Here is a 16,310-nt window from a genome sequence, read left to right as displayed (position 1 = left end):
AGTGACTCTTTTTTGCATGTTGAGGGATAGTTATGTGATCCACTTATGTTATTATTGTTGAGAGAACTTGCACTAGTGAAAGTATGAACCCTAGGCCTTGTTTCAACGCATTGCAATACCGTTTACGCTCACTTTTATCATTAGTTACCTTGCTGTTTTTATATTTTCAGATTACAAAAACCTTTATCTACCATCCATATACCACTTGTATCACCATATCTTCGCCAAACTAGTGCACCTATACAATTTACCATTGTATTGGGTGTGTTCGGGACACAAGAGACTCTTTGATATTTGGTTGCAGGGTTGCTCGAGAGAGACCATCTTCATCCTATGCCTCCTACAGATTGATAAACCTTAGGTCATCCACTTGAGGGAAATTTGCTATTGTCCCTACAAACCTCAGCACTTGGAGGCCCAACAACGTCTACAAGAAGAAGGTTGTGTGGTAGACATCAAGCTCTTTTCTGGCGCCGTTGCCGGGGAGGTGAGTGCTTGAAGGTATATCTTTAGATCTTACAATCGAATCTTTTTGTTTCTTGTTTTAGCACTAGTTTAGTTTATAAAAGAAAACTACAAAAAATATGGAATTGAGTTTGCCTCATACGCTTCATCTTTTTAATATCTTCCGTGAGTATGATGGAAAGGAAAATTGTGCCGAAGTGTTAGAAGAAGAATGCATTAAAATGTTTGGCACTAAATATTTGAATGATGAGCATGATTGCAATGTTGTTAGTATGAATTCCTTGAATATCCATGATGTTAATGATATGCAAAGCCACAAGCTTGGGGAAGCTATGTTTGATGAAGATGATATTTTTTGTCCCCCAAATTTTGATAAGCAAATTTATTATGATGAAATCATGCCTCCTATTTATGATGATTATATTGATGAAAGTGGATTTGGAGAGGTCATGACTTTATTTTGTGATGAATCCACTATTTCATAAGAGGTTCCAATTGATTATGAGAACAAAGTTGCTATCTATGATGATTATTGTGATGACTTGTATGCCATAAATAATAATGATATCCATGAAACTTTTCATCATGATTTTAGTTTTCAATTGGATTATGCCTCGCATGAAAATTATTTTGTTGAGTTTGCTCCCACTATTATTCATGAGAAGAATTTTGCTTATGTGGAGAGTAGTAAATTTTCTATACTTGTAGATCATGAAAAGAATTCTTTAGGTTCTGGTTATATTGTTGAATTTATTCATGATGATACTGAAAATTATTATGAGGGAGGAACATATGCTTGTAGGAATTGCAATAATATCAAGTTTCCTCTCTATGTGCTTAAATTTTTGAAGTTTTGCTTGCTTTACCTTCCTATGCAAGTTGATTCTTGTTACCACAAGTTGTTTGCTCACAAAATCCCTATGCATAGGAAGTGGGTTAGACTTAAATGTGCTAGTCATATTCTTCATGATGCTCTCTTTATGTTACAATTCTTATCTTTTATGTGAGCATCATTGAAATCATCATGCCTAGCTAGGGGCGTTAAATGATATCACTTGTTGGGAGGCAACCAAATTTTATTTTTGTTCCTTGCTTTTTGCTCCTGTTTAGTAATAAGTAATTCATCTAGACTATGTTTAGATGTGATTTTATGCTTTTAATTAGTGTTTGTGCCAAGTAGAACCTTTGGGAAGACTTGGGGAAAGTCATTTTGATCTTGCTGTAAAAAAGCAGAAACTTTAGCGCTCACGAGAATTGCTGCCATTTTTTATTGGAGAGTTATATTTAGTTAATTATTTTTGAAGATGATTAATAGATAAATTCCTCACGTCCATCAATTTATTTGAGAATTTTATGAGTTCCAGAAGTATACGATTGATCCAGATTACTACAGACTGTTCTGTTTTTGACAGATTCTGTTTTTCGTGTGTTATTTGCTTATTTTGATGAATCCATGGCTAGTAAAATAGTTTATAAACCATAGAGAAGTTGGAATACAGTAGGTTTAACACAAATATAAATAAAGAATGAGTTCATTACAGTACCTTGAAGTGGTGTTTTGCTTTCTTTCGCTAACGGAGCTCACGAGTTTACTGTTAAGTTTTGTGTTGTGAAGTTTTCAAGTTTTGGGTAAAGATTCAATGGACTATGAAATAAGGAGTGGCAAGAACCTAAGCTTGGGGACGCCCAAGGCACCCCAAGGTAATATTCAAGGACAACCAAGAGCCTAAGCTTGGGGATGCCCCAGAAGGCATCCCCTCTTTCGTCTTCGTTCATCGGTAACTTTACTTGGAGCTATATTTTTATTCGCCACATGATATGTGTTTTGCTTGGAGCGTCATTTTATTTCATTATGTTTTGCTTTCTGTTTGAATAAAATACCAAGATCTGAAATTCTTTAATGTTAGAGAGTCTTCACATAGTTGCATAATTATTCGACTACTCATTGGTCTTCATTTATATCTTTCAGAGTAGTTTGTCATTTGCTCTAGTGCTTTACTTCTATCTTTTCAGAGCACAGTGGTGGATTTGTTTTATAGAAACTATTGATCTCTCATGCTTCACTTAAATTATTTTGATAGTCTTAAATAGCATGGTAATTTTCTTAAATAATCCTAATATGCTAGGCATCAAAGAATAGTAAAAACTTTCATATAGAGTGCATTGAATACTAAGAGAAATTTGATGCTTGATGATTGTTTTGAGGTATGGAGGTAATAATATCAAAGTCGTGCTAGTTGAGTAGTTATGAATTTGAGAAATGCTTGTGTTGAAGTTTGCAAATCCTGTAGCATGCACGTATGGTAAACGTTATGTAACAAATTTGAAACATGAAGTGTTCTTTGATTGTCTTCCTTATGAGTGGCGGTCGGGGACGAGCGATGGTCTTTTCTTACCAATCTATCCCCCTAGGAGCATGCGCGTAGTGCCGAGGTTTTTGATGAATTGTAGATTTTTGCAATAAGTATGTGAGTTCTTTATGACTAATGTTGAGTCCATGGATTATACGTACTCTCACCCTTCCATCATTGCTAGCCTCTTCGGTATCGTGCATTGCCCTTCCTCACATTGAGAGTTGGTGCAAACTTCGCCAATGCATCCAAACCCCGTGATATGATATGCTCTTTCACACATAAACCTCCTTATATCTTCCTCAAAATAGCCACCATGCCTACCTATTATGGCATTTCCATAGCCATTCCAGATATATTGCCATGCAACTTTCTACCATTCCGTTTATTATGACACGCATCATCATTGTCATATTGCTTTGCATGATCATGTAGTTGACATCGTATTTGTGGCAAAGCCACCGTTCATAATTTTTCATACATGTCACTCTTGATTCATCGCAATCCCGGTACACCGCCAGAGGCATTCATATAGAGTCATACTTTGTTCTAGTATCGAGTTGTAATCTTTGAGTTGTAAATAAATAGAAGTGTGATGATCATCATTAATAGAGCATTATCCCAAAAAAAGGAAAGGCCAAATAAAAAAAGGGAAAGGCCAAATAAAAAAAGAAGAAAGGCCAAATAAAAAAAGAAAGGCCAAATAAAAAATAAAAAATAAAAGGGACAATGCTACTATCCCTTTTTTCCGCACTTGTGCTTCCAAGTAGCACCATGATCTTCATGATAGAGAGTCTTTTGTTTTGTCACTTTCACATACTAGTGGGAAATTTTTATTATAGAACTTGGCTTGTATATTCCAACAATGGGCCTCCTCAAGTGCCTTAGGTCTTCGTGAGCAAGCAAGTTGGATGCACACCCACTTAGTTTCTTTTGTTGAGCTTTCATACATTTATAGCTCTAGTGCATCCGTTGCATGGCAATCCCTACTCCTTGCATTAACATCAATCGATGGGCATCTCCATAGCTCATTGATTAGCCTCGTTGATGTGAGACTTTCTCCTTTTTTTCTTCTCCACATAACCCCCATCATCATATTCTATTCCACCCATAGTGCTATATACATGGCTCGCGCTCATATATTGCATGAAAGTTTATAGGTTTGAGATTACTAAAGTATGAAACAATTTCTTGGCGTGTCATTGGGGTTGTGCATGATGAGAGCATTCTTGTGTGACGAAAATGGAGCATGACTAAACTATATGATTTTGTAGGGATGACTTTCTTTGGCCATGTTATTTTGAGAGGACATAATTGCTCAGTTAGTATGCTTGAAGTATTATTATTTTTATGTCAATATGAACTTTTATCTTGAATCTTTTGGATATGAATATTCATGCCACAATTAAGAAGAATTACATTGAAATTATGCCAAGTAGCACTCCGCATCAAAAATTCTGTTTTTATCATTTACCTACTCGAGGACGAGCAGGAATTAAGTTTGGGGATGCTTGATACGTCTCCAACGTATCTATAACTTTTGATTGCTCCATGCTATATTATCTACTGTTTTGGATGTTTATGGGCTTTATTATACACTTTTATATTATTTTTGGGACTAACCTATTAACCCAGAGCCCAGTGCCAGTTTCTGTTTTCCCCTTGTTTTAGAGTATCGCAGAAAAGGAAAATCAAATGGAGTCCAATTGACCTGAAACTTCACGGAACTTATTTTTGGACCAGAAGCAACCCGGGAGACTTGGAGTCCATGTAAAGGAAGCAACGAGGAAGCCACGAGGCAGGGGGCACGCCCACCCCCCTGGGCACGCCCTCCACCCTCGTGGGCCCCTCGTGGCCCCCCTGACGTACTTCTTCCGCCTATATATCTCCATATACCCTAAAACGATCGGGGAGCACAATAGATTGGGAGTTCCGCTGCTAGAAGCCTCTGTAGCCACCAAAAGCCAATCTAGACCCGTTCTGTCACCCTGTCGGAGGGGGAATCCCTCTCCGGTGGCCATCTTCATCATCCCGATGCTCTCCATGACGAGGAGGGAGTAGTTCTCCCTCGGGGCTGAGGGTATGTACCAGTAGCTATGTGTTTGATCTCTCTCTCTCTCTCTTGTGTTCTTGAGGTGCTATGATCTTTGATGTATTGCGAGCTTTGCTATTATAGTTGGATCTTATGATGTCTCCCCCCTCTACTCTCTTATAATGGATTGAGTTTCCCCTTTGAGGTTATCTTATCGGATTGAGTCTTTAAAGATTTGAGAACACTTGATGTATGTCTTGCCATGCGTATCTGTGGTGACAATGGGATATCACGTGATTCACTTGATGTATGTTTTGGTGATCAACTTGCGGGTTCCGCCCATGAACCTATGCATAGGGGTTGGCACACGTTCTCGTTGTGATTCTCCGGTAGAAACTTTGGGGCACTCTTTGAGGTTCTATGTGTTGGTTGAATAGATGAACCTAAGATTGTGTGATGCATATCGTATAATCATACCCGCGGATACTTGAGGTGACATTGGAGTACCTAGGTGACATTAGGGTTTTGGTTGATTTGTGTCTTAAGGTGTTATTCTAGTACGAACTCTAGGGCTGTTTGTGACACTTATAGGAATAGCCCAACAGATTGATTGGAAAGAATAACTTTGAGGTGGTTTCGTACCCTACCATAATCTCTTCGTTTGTTCTCCGCTATTAGTGACTTTGGAGTGACTCTTTGTTGCATGTTGAGGGATAGTTATGTGATCCAATTATGTTATTATTGTTGAGAGAACTTGCACTAGTGAAAGTATGAACCCTAGGCCTTGTTTCAACGCATTGCAATACCGTTTACGCTCACTTTTATCATTAGTTCCCTTGTTGTTTTTATATTTTCAGATTACAAAAACCTTTATCTACCATCCATACACCACTTGTATCACCATCTCTTCGCCGAACTAGTGCACCTATACAATTTACCATTGTATTGGGTGTGTTGGGGACACAAGATACTCTTTGTTATTTGGTTGCAGGGTTGCTCGAGAGAGACCATCTTCATCCTACGCCTCCTACGGATTGATAAACCTTAGGTCATCCACTTGAGGGAAATTTGCTACTGTCCTACAAACCTCTACACTTGGAGGACCAACAACGTCTACAAGAAGAAGGTTGTGTAGTAGAAATCAACATGTCGTAGTAGAGGCGCGCACGTAGCATGTACACGTACGTACATCGGCCAGTGTGCAAGAAAGAAAATACGGCCATGTACGTACATACGGGCAGGGTCTCGAACGCCTACTCACGCATACGTACGGCCAGGGCTCGTGTACATGGCTAGATCGGAACGAAGAAACTGTGTCGTCATCGTGTTCATGGGGAACCAACTGGCTGGGTCGGAACGGAATGCGTCGTCGTGTTCATCGGGAGGGCTTGGACAGAACAGCCGATGGAAACGAGGCCTGGCGTACTGCAGAACAGAGGAAATGGCCTTGTGTTCGACCGGCCACATTCGAAACGGGATCTCGTTCATCGGGAGGGGTCTGGCGTACTGCAAAACAGAGGAAACGGACCTCCTACGGTCGAAACGGGGGTCCTGTTGATCGAGAGGGGTGTGGAGTACCGCAAAACGGAGGAAACGGACTTGTGTTGGAGCGCTACGGTCGAAACGGGGGTCTTGTTCATCGGGAGGGTGTGGCATACCACAAAACGGGACTCCACGGGATACTGTTCATCTCCACCGTCGACCCCCTCTAGCCTCCATGGGCTACTGTTCATCCACCGTCGACCTCCTCCAGCCTCCACCTGCGACTGTTCATCCATGGGCTCCTGTTCATCCAGCCTCCACCGCGCGCTACTCCACCGGCTACTGTTCAACCAGCCCTCTACACGGGCTCCTGTTCAACCACTCCTCCATGGGCTACTGTTCATCCAGCCCTCCACGGGGTGGTCCTGTTCATCCTGCCCTCCACGGGGTCCTGTTCATCCAGCCCTAACCGGCTAGATCGATCAGGGTCCTGTTCATCCAGAGGCAACACCACGGGGTCCTGTTCATCCACCCCCACCGGGAACCGTTCATCCAAAACCCCCCAGCAACGCTCACTGTTCATCCAGAGGCAGCATCGATCGGCTTCAGTTAGCAGCAGTAGTGAAGGAATCGCTCGATCGGGTTCAGTTAGCAGCCATCGATCGATTGCTTGGGTTCAGTAACGCGTAGCCTGCGGTGCAATCGCTCGGGTTCAGTTAGAGCCCAATGCCTCGCTCGGGTTTAGTTAGAGCCCAACGCCTCGCACCCATGCGTGTGCGTGTACGAGAGAAACGCGCATCGCTCAGCCCCGACCACCCACCATAACTGGGAACACCCCAATATTTCCTCGCCCTCGCTTCTACCATGGTTTTTTCGATCATGGAAGGCCCAAAGAATTTCATGCATCTGTGTCTCCGGCCCACCCAGGACGAAAAGCCCATTTTCTGTCATGATTTTTTGTCATAGAAGTAGGAACCCACCACATCTATGATGATACCGGGTTTTGTCACAATTATCATCATAGAAGTGTCATAAGTATGCAGAAAAAAATTCGTTCGGCCCAAAATGTCACGGATGTGTCTTTTTTTGTAGTGTATACACCTCCAGGATTGTCTCTTTGCACGGCATTCCACAATTGATATCGTCAGATCGTGGAAGCATTTTCACCTCCAAGTTCTGGGATTCCTTCCAGAAGGCCATGGGCACCAACATTCGCTTCAGCACAGCTTTCCATCCTCAAACTAGGGGCCAAGTCGAGCGAGTCAATCAAATCCTTGAAGATATGCTCAGGGTTTGTGTCATTTCTTTCGGCATGAAGTGGGAAGATTGTCTTCCATATGCCGAGTTCTCCTACAACAATAGCTTCCAAGCGAGTTCGGGCAAGGCCCCATTCGAAATTCTCTATGGCAGAAAGTGTCGTACTCCTCTAAATTTGTCAAAGACTGGTGAACGCCAACTTCTTGGCAATGACTTAATCACAGAAGCTGAAGAAATGTGTAAAGTCATCCATGAAAATCTGAAAGACGCGCAATCGCGCCAGAAGAGTTACTATGATAGCAAGCACCATGACTTGGCTTTCGAGATCGGAGACCATGTCTACCTCCGCGTCTCTCCAATGAAAGGCACTCGTCGCTTCGGTATCAAAGGGAAGCTTTCCCCTAGATACGTGGGTCCTTTCAAGATCATTGGCAAAAGAGGCGACCTCTCCTATCAACTTGAGCTTCCATCCAACTTCACAAATGTGCACGATGTGTTTCACGTGTCACAGCTTCGCAAGTGCTTCAAGACTCCTGAGCGCACTATCAACTTCGAAGAGATTGATCTCCAAGAATATTTGTCTTAGCATAAGCATCCCGTTGCTATTCTTGAAGAACCAGAGTGCAAGACTCGCAACAAGTCAATCAAATTCCTGAAAGTGAAGTGGTCACACCATTCCGACCGAGAAGCCACCTAAGAACGCGAGGACCACCTCCGTTCTGTATATCCGGAGTTCTTTCAGTCCTAGATCTCGGGACGAGATCCTCTTGTGGTGGTGGAGTGTTGTAACACCATGGATGTAACTTGCCATATTTGTAACTCCGACTCTTGCCATTTTCGGCTTTAAGTTATGAGATTCCCTTCATGGTTGGGTTTTGTCTTCGTTTTGCATTTTATTCATGTCATGCATTTCATATCATGTCATCATGTGCATCGCATTTGCATTCGTGTTCGTCACATGCATCCGAGCATTTTCCCCGTTGTCTGTTTCACAATCCGACACTCCCACATGCACCAGCGCACCCCTCTTGTCTCTTTTCGTGAGCGGGTGTTAAATGTTCTCGGAATGGACCAAGATTTGCCAAGTGGCCTTGGTACACCACCAGTAGACCGCCTGTCAAATTTTGTTCCATGTGGAGGCTGTTTGGTGCTCCAACGGTTAACCGGGTAACCCCAAAAGCCCCTTGTGTGTTTCATCTCAACACCCCTCCAAAACAGCCCAATAACCCATCTAAACCATCTCCATGTCCTCCGTCGTCGGATCACGATCGTGTGGGAGAAAACCTCACCTCATTTGGACACTCCAAACTCCTTCTACCTATATATATGTGCCCCCCTTCAAAATTTCGGGTCCAAAACCCTAGTCTAGCCTCTCCCGCCGCCACCGGACGCATCCGCGACGGCCGGACACGTCCGCCGCTGCCGCCAGGCGAATCCCGGGCCACCACGTGGCCTCCTCCACCGTCCACCGCCGCCGGCCCGCCAGGCCCGCGCCTCGCCCGCCGCCGCCCGGCCCCCTCCGCGCCGCCCGACCGCATCTTCGCCATCGCCCGGCCTCCTCCGCGCCTCCCGCCGCCGTCCGCCGTCCTCCGGCCGCCGCACCAACCTCTCTGTGTCGCCCCGGCTCCGCCTCATGCCGGCCGCCGCCTCGCCGCTCGTCGCTTCACTCCGGCCAGATCCGGGCCGGTGCCGCCCGGATCCGGCGCCCCCGACCCCCCTCTGGCGAGCTTCCCAACTCCAGCGACCACCCCCTCTCCAACTCAGGCTGCCGCACCAGTCTTCTCCGGCGAGATCCTGACTGCCTCGATCCACGTGCACGAACCCTAGATTCGGAGTGGTATAATTTTCTCCAAGTCCCAAAACCCCCTGATATTTTCATGCCTACTTCATCTTGTCATATCTCGGTGCTCGGTGCTCCAAATCATGCATATGATATGTCCAATTGTTCGTCTCATTGAGATCTTCATGTTAGGAGCATTTCCATGCATGTTACTGTTCATTATGATGCCATTTTCATTGATACAAAAGTACTATAAAATGCTAACTGCTGGTACTTATCAGTTCATGGTGATTTGTCATTTTTGTTGCATTTGATGTGTGCATCATATGAGCATGAGGTCTACATGTGTTTTGAACTACAACATGCCATCTTTACAGGGGTGCTTGTCTTGTATTTTTGTGATGATTGTGGTGACTAGAACAAGCATGCAAACTAGGCTCTGTGATGTTGCTGTTTTCAGGGACTTAGGATTTTGCTAAGTCCTTTTCCTGCTGTTATTTTGATGCCATGTAACTTGATGCTACAGTGAGATCCATGCTTAGTTTGGGATAGTTCAGTAAGGATGTTTTGAAAATGTGGTTTTGCTCTATCCATCCATGCCCCTGGTTGCAATTATGGAGTTGTCTAGCATGTCATTTGCTTGCTCTACTTTTGCTATAAAATGTTCCTGACAGAATGTTAACATGTTAATCCATATTGGCATGGTTGTTGCTAGTGATCCATGCATCCTTTTAACTTTCTCTTGCCATGTTTAGCTTCATGAACATGTCTTCTTACAGTTGGTATGCTTATGTTGTCATGCAATGCCTTGTGGTGAGTGGCATGAGCTCACAAAGTCGCTATCACAAATCTGTTTATGCCATGCTCTGTTTTTATGATGTCTGAAACCGTTAATGAAACTTGCTATGTTTACATGGGTACCATCATATCTTCTGTGCCTTTTTGGCTCATGTTCATTAAGTGACTTTTGTTCTATGCATTTAGTAGGATCATGCCGTGCCTTTATTTGCTATGATATGTTCCTGTAGCTTGTTTTGCTAGCTCTAAGCATTGCTTCCTGATGTTGTTTTTGACATGTTAGTATTTTCAGTCTGTGAAACTGATATCTTTTGCACTTTTGCCATGCTTGTTTGTACCTGTTCTAGTGTGTTTTAGCCGTAGCTCAGTGTTCATGTTTTATCAAGCATCTCTTGTACAACACTGCCATATGCTTTGTTGCTATGTTGGAGTGCAGTAGCTTAGTTTCTTGTTGCATTCTAAGTGCCATTGTGTTGTTAATCATAGTTTTGCGTCATTCTTGTTTTGCTTGCCATTTGCAAACCGTGTATCCGTTTCCGGTGATCTTTATATCAATTTCAACCGAAATCATCTCATCTTTCCAGTGGAATACTTGGTTTTCCAAGTTGATGCTTTGATCATTCTTTCCCTTCCGGAGCACGCATATGCATGGCATATCATATCTTGCATATCATGCCATGTATTGCATCATGTTGCTTGTGCATTGCACAGTGATTGATTGTTGTTCCATTGCTTGTGTTCTTGCCTTGGGTAGAGTCAGGAGATGAGTACGTGATCGAGGAACCTGTTGAGTATGCTAACGATGATCAAGCTTTCGACAACTCAGAGAACTTTGTAGGCAAGATGACCATACCCTCGAAATCACTTCTATCTTTCCTTTGCTAGTTGTTCGCTCTATCGCCATGTCGCGCTACCTACCACTTGCTATATCATGCCTCCCATATTGCCATGTCAAGCCTCTAATGCACCTTCCTAGCAAACCGTTGTTTGTTTATGTTACCGCTTTTGCTCAACCCCTCTTATAGCGTTGCTAGTTGCAGGTGAAGTTGAAGTTTGTTCCATGTTGGAACATGGATATGTTGGGATATCACAATATCTATTATTTAATTTAATGCATCTATATACTTGGTAAAGGGTGGAAGGCCCGGCCTTATGCCTGGGGTTTTGTTCCACTCTTGCCGCCCTAGTTTCTGTCATACCGGTGTTATGTTCCTTGATTTTGCGTTCCTTACGCGGTTGGGTGTTATGGGAACCCCTTGACAGCTCGCTTTGAATAAAACTCCTCCAGCAAGGCCCAACTTTGGTTTTAACATTTGCCACCTAAGCCTTTTCCCTTGGGTTTTCGCGAGCCCAAGGGTCATCTTTATTTTAAACCCCCGGGCCAGTGCTCCTCTGAGTGTTGGTCCAAACTAGAGCACCATGCGGGACCGTCCCTTGGCAATTTGGGTTATGTTGGTACCTGTACGCTTAACTTATCTGGTGTGCCCTGAGAACGAGATATGTGCAGCTCCTATCGGGATTTGTCAGCACAGTCGGGTGGTCTTGCTGGTCTTGTTTTACCGGTGTCGATATGTCTTGTAACCGGGATTCAGAGACTGATCAGGTCTTCCCGGGAGAAGGAATATCCTTCATTGACCGTGAGAGCTTGTGATGGGCTAAGTTGGGACACCCCTGCAGGGTATAAACTTTCGAGAGCCGTGCCCGCGTTATGTGGCAGATGGGAATTTGTTAATATCCGGTTGTAGAGAACTTGACACTTGACTTAATTAAAATGCATCAACCGCATGTGTAGCCGTGATGGTCTCTTTTCGGCAGAGTCCGGGAAGTGAACACAGTCTTGTGTTATGCTTGAATGTAAGTAGATTCAGGATCACTTCTTGATCACTTCTAGCTTCTCGGCCATGGGTTGCTTCTCTTCTTGCTCTTATTTGCGTATGTTAGCCACCATATATGCTTAGTGCTTGCTGCAGCTCCACCTCACTATCCTTTCCTAACCTTAAGCTTAAATAGTCTTGATCTCGCGGGTGTGAGATTGCTGAGTCCTCGTGACTCACGGATACTTCCAAACAGTTGTAGGTGTCGATGATACCAGTGCAAGTGATGCTACCGAACTCAAGTGGGAGTTCGACGAGGACTCGGGCCATTACTATGTTTCCTTTCCTGATGATCAGTCGTGCAGCCTAGTTGGGACGATCGGGGATCTACCATTTGGGGTTGTCTTCCTTTATTTTGGTTCCGTAGTCGGACCTTTGATTGTACTTTGGATGATGTATAGTTTATTTATGTATTGTGTGAAGTGGCGATTGTAAGCCAACTCTTTATCCCTTTCTTATTCAGTACATGGGATTGTTTGAAGATTACCCCTCTTGCGACAAACCTACCATGCGACTATGCCTCTAAGTCATGCCCCGACACATGGGAGATATAGCCGCATTGTGAGTGTTACATGGTCCCTCCAGGCACCCTCGCGAGGTTGGTCCTGCCAGCAGTCCTCACGAGGTCGGTCGTGCCACTCCTGGCGGGGGCCGTGGTCGTCCCAGTGTCCTCCGCTTCTCCCTCCTCCGCGGTCGTAGCCTCGGTCATTACGCTCGGGGCATCGACCGAAGCGCCCGTCGCGGATGGCCCTGAGCTCCTGAGAACCGTTGGTGTTGTGGCTATGTACATTGTGGAAGGCGCAGAAGGGGCGGTTGGCCTTGGATGACTCTGGGTGGTCGCAGCCGCGCTTCATCTCTGGTTCCGCTGTGAGCACGACAGTCCCCTTGCGCTTCACGTCTTTGGTCTTGGCCATCTTGTCTTTCGGGTCGGCAGCTGGAAGCTCGAGGAGGGAGAGGCATCCCTCCTCAGCTCTCGCGCACTTGGTCGCCATCTTGAACATCTCCAGAGCCATGCATAGGTCCTCGTGTATGGCGAGCTCTTCCTTCATCTTGACATCGCGGACGCCATCACAGAATGCTGAGATAATGGACTCGTCCATCACCTTGGGTGTCTTGAGGCGAACGATGTTAAAACACTGGATGTACTTCTGCAGGGTTTCCCCTGGCTGCTGCTTGATGCGCCGCATGTCACAAGCGGCAGGCAGGCGGTCACGAGTGCCTTGGAAGCTGGCGACGAAGCGCTTGTGCATCTCGCCCCAGGAGGATATTGATCCCACGGGCAGGTTCAGGAGCCACGAGCGTGCGTCGTCTTTGAGGGCCATGGGAAACCAATTTGCCATGACCTTCTCGTCGCCGTTGGCTGCCTCGATGCTCAGCTCATAGAGCTGCAAGAACTCAGTGGGGTCGGGGGTGCCGTCATAGCGCGGAGGCAGGTCGGGCTTGAACTTGCCGGGCCAGACAACGCTGCGTATCTCGGGAGTGAAGGCGCGACAGCTCACCGTGGTCACTGGAGCCCGTCATGGAGGTGGAGCCTGGTCTTTGTACCCACGCGCCGCCGCTGCAGGCGGCGCACGATCTTGACGTGGTGATGCTGGGAGTGCAGGAGCATCTTCTTGCAGCCACGGGATTTCCTAGCAGCTTCCTTCTTCACGCGTGGGCGCCCTGCATGGTGGGTCGTGCTGCAGGGCCACGTGTCTTGGTGCGAGGGTGGCGTCTTGATGTGGAGGTGGCGGAGGTGCTCCATGGGCTACCTAGCCCACTGCAGGAGGCGGACGAGGCAGTGAAAGGGACGGTGCAGGAGAGCCCCCTGCGGCACTGACGAGCTTGGCCATGCGGTCCAGCCAGTCTTCGTAGAGGTCATTGAGGGAGTCCTGGATCAGGGGGTGTCCGGATAGCTGGACTATACCTTCGGTCGGACTCCTCGACTATGAAGATACAAGATAGAAGACTTCGTCCCGTGTCCGGAAGGGACTTTCCTTGGCGTGGAAGGCAAGCTTGGCGATACGGATATGTAGATCTCCTACCATTGTAACCGACTCTGTGTAACCCTAGCCCTCTCCGGTGTCTATATAAACCGGAGGGTTTTAGTCCGTAGGACGAACAACAATCATACCATAGGCTAGCTTCTAGGGTTTAGCCTCTTTGATCTCGTGGTAGATCTACTCTTGTACTACCCATATCATCAATATTAATCAAGCAGGACGTAGGGTTTTACCTCCATCAAGAGGGCCCGAACCTGGGTAAAACATTGTGTCCCCTGCCTCCTGTTACCATCCACCTAGACGCACAGTTCGGGACCCCCTATCCGAGATCCGCCGGTTTTGACACCGACGTTGGTGCTTTCATTGAGAGTTCCTCTGTGTCGTCACTTTTAGGCCCGATGGCTTGTCCGATCATTAACAGCAATGCGATCCAGGGTGAGACCTTTCTCCCCGGACAGACCTTCGTATTCGGCGGCTTTGCACTGCGGGCCAATTCTCTTGGCCATCTGGAGCAGATCGAAAGCTACGCCCCTAGCCGTCAGGTCAGATTTGGAAGTTTAAACTACACAGCGGACCTCCGCGGAGACTTGATCTTCGACAGATTCGAGCCGCAGCCGAGCGCGCCGCACTGTCATGATGGGCATGATCTAGCTCTGCCGCCGAACAGTGCCCTGGAGGCCGCACCCGCATCAGCTCCGACCCTTAATTTGGAGCCAACTGCGCCAATCGAGGATGGGTGGTTGGACACCGCCTCGGAGGCTGCAATCTCTACGGCGATCGAGCCGAACACCAGCCCTATTCTCTGCGAAGCCCGTGACTCCAAGGAGCCGGACTCCTCTCCAGACTCCGAGCCCTCCGCGCCCCTACCGATCGAACCCGATTGGGCGCCGATCATGGAGTTCACAGTCGTGGACATCTTCCAGCACTCACCCTTCGGCGATATTCTGAATTCACTAAAGTCTCTCTCTTTATCAGGAGAGCCCTGGCCGGACTATGGTCAGCAAGGTTGGGATGCGGATAATGAAGAAATTCAAAGCCCACCCACCACCCACTTCGTAGCCACTATCGATGATTTAACCGACATGCTCGACTTCGACTCCGAAGACATCGACGGTATGGACGCCGATGCAGGAGACGATGAAGAACCAGCGCCTATAGGGCACTGGAAAGCCACCTCGTCGTATGATATATACATGGTGGACACCCCAAAAGAAGGCAATGGCGATGGAACAGCGGAGGATGACCCCTCCAAGAAGCAGCCTAAGCGTCGGCGTCAGCAGCGCCGCTCTAAATCCCGCCAAAGTAAAAACGGTGATTCCGGCACGGGAGATAATAACACACCGGACAGTGCCGAAGACAACCACCTCCAGCAAGATTCAGCACAGGAGGATGGAGAAGCCAGCCCTCGTGAGAGAGCGGCAGACAGAGAGGTCGAGGATGATAATTATATGCCTCCCTCCAAAGACGAGGCAAGCCTCGACGACGACGAATTTGTCGTGCCAGAGGATCCCGTCGAACAAGAGCGTTTCAAACGCAGGCTTATGGCCACGGCGAGCAGCCTCAAGAAAAAACAGCAACCGCTTAGAGCTGATCAAGATTTGCTAGCCGACAGATGGACTGAAGTCCTTGTGGCCGAAGAGTATGAACTCGAACGCCCCTCCAAGAGCTACCCAAAGCGCAAGTTGCTACCCCGACTAGAGGAGGAAGCACCTAAACCTACATCACCAGCGCATGTTGCGGCCGATCGGCCACCCCGTGGCCGCGACGGAGAAGCCTCTCAGCCCTCCACTCAAGCCGCACCCCGGCGCCGCTCAAAAAATACCAAGGCATGGGAAAATGCGCCAGACCTACGAGATATATTGGAGGACAAGGCAAGGCAAAGAAGATCGATCTAAGGATCGCGTGGGCGCCCCACGGCACGAGACGGTAATTGTCACTCCGGATACAGTCAATCCGGCCAGGCCGAACACAGTAGACAAAGCTCATTTGAGCTGCGTCGTGATATAGCCCAGTACAGAGGCGCCGCACACCCACTATGCTTCACAGATGAAGTAATGGATCATCAAATCCCTGAGGGTTTCAAACCCATGAACATCGAATCATATGATGGCACAACAGATCCCGCGGTATGGATCGAGGACTATCTCCTTCATATCCACATGGCCCGCGGTGATGACCTACACGCCATCAAATACCTCCCACTCAAGCTTAAAGGACCAGCTCGGCAGTGGCTTAACAGCTTGCCAGCAGAATCAATTGGTTGCTGGGAGGACCTGGAAGCCACATTCC

This window comes from Triticum urartu, chromosome 1A (genome assembly GCF_056163025.1).
Source record: "Triticum urartu cultivar PI428250 chromosome 1A, HENAU_Tu73, whole genome shotgun sequence".
Lineage (NCBI taxonomy): Eukaryota > Viridiplantae > Streptophyta > Magnoliopsida > Poales > Poaceae > Triticum > Triticum urartu.
The sequence above is the reverse complement of the archived record's forward strand: the minus strand, read 5'-3'. Positions refer to the sequence as shown.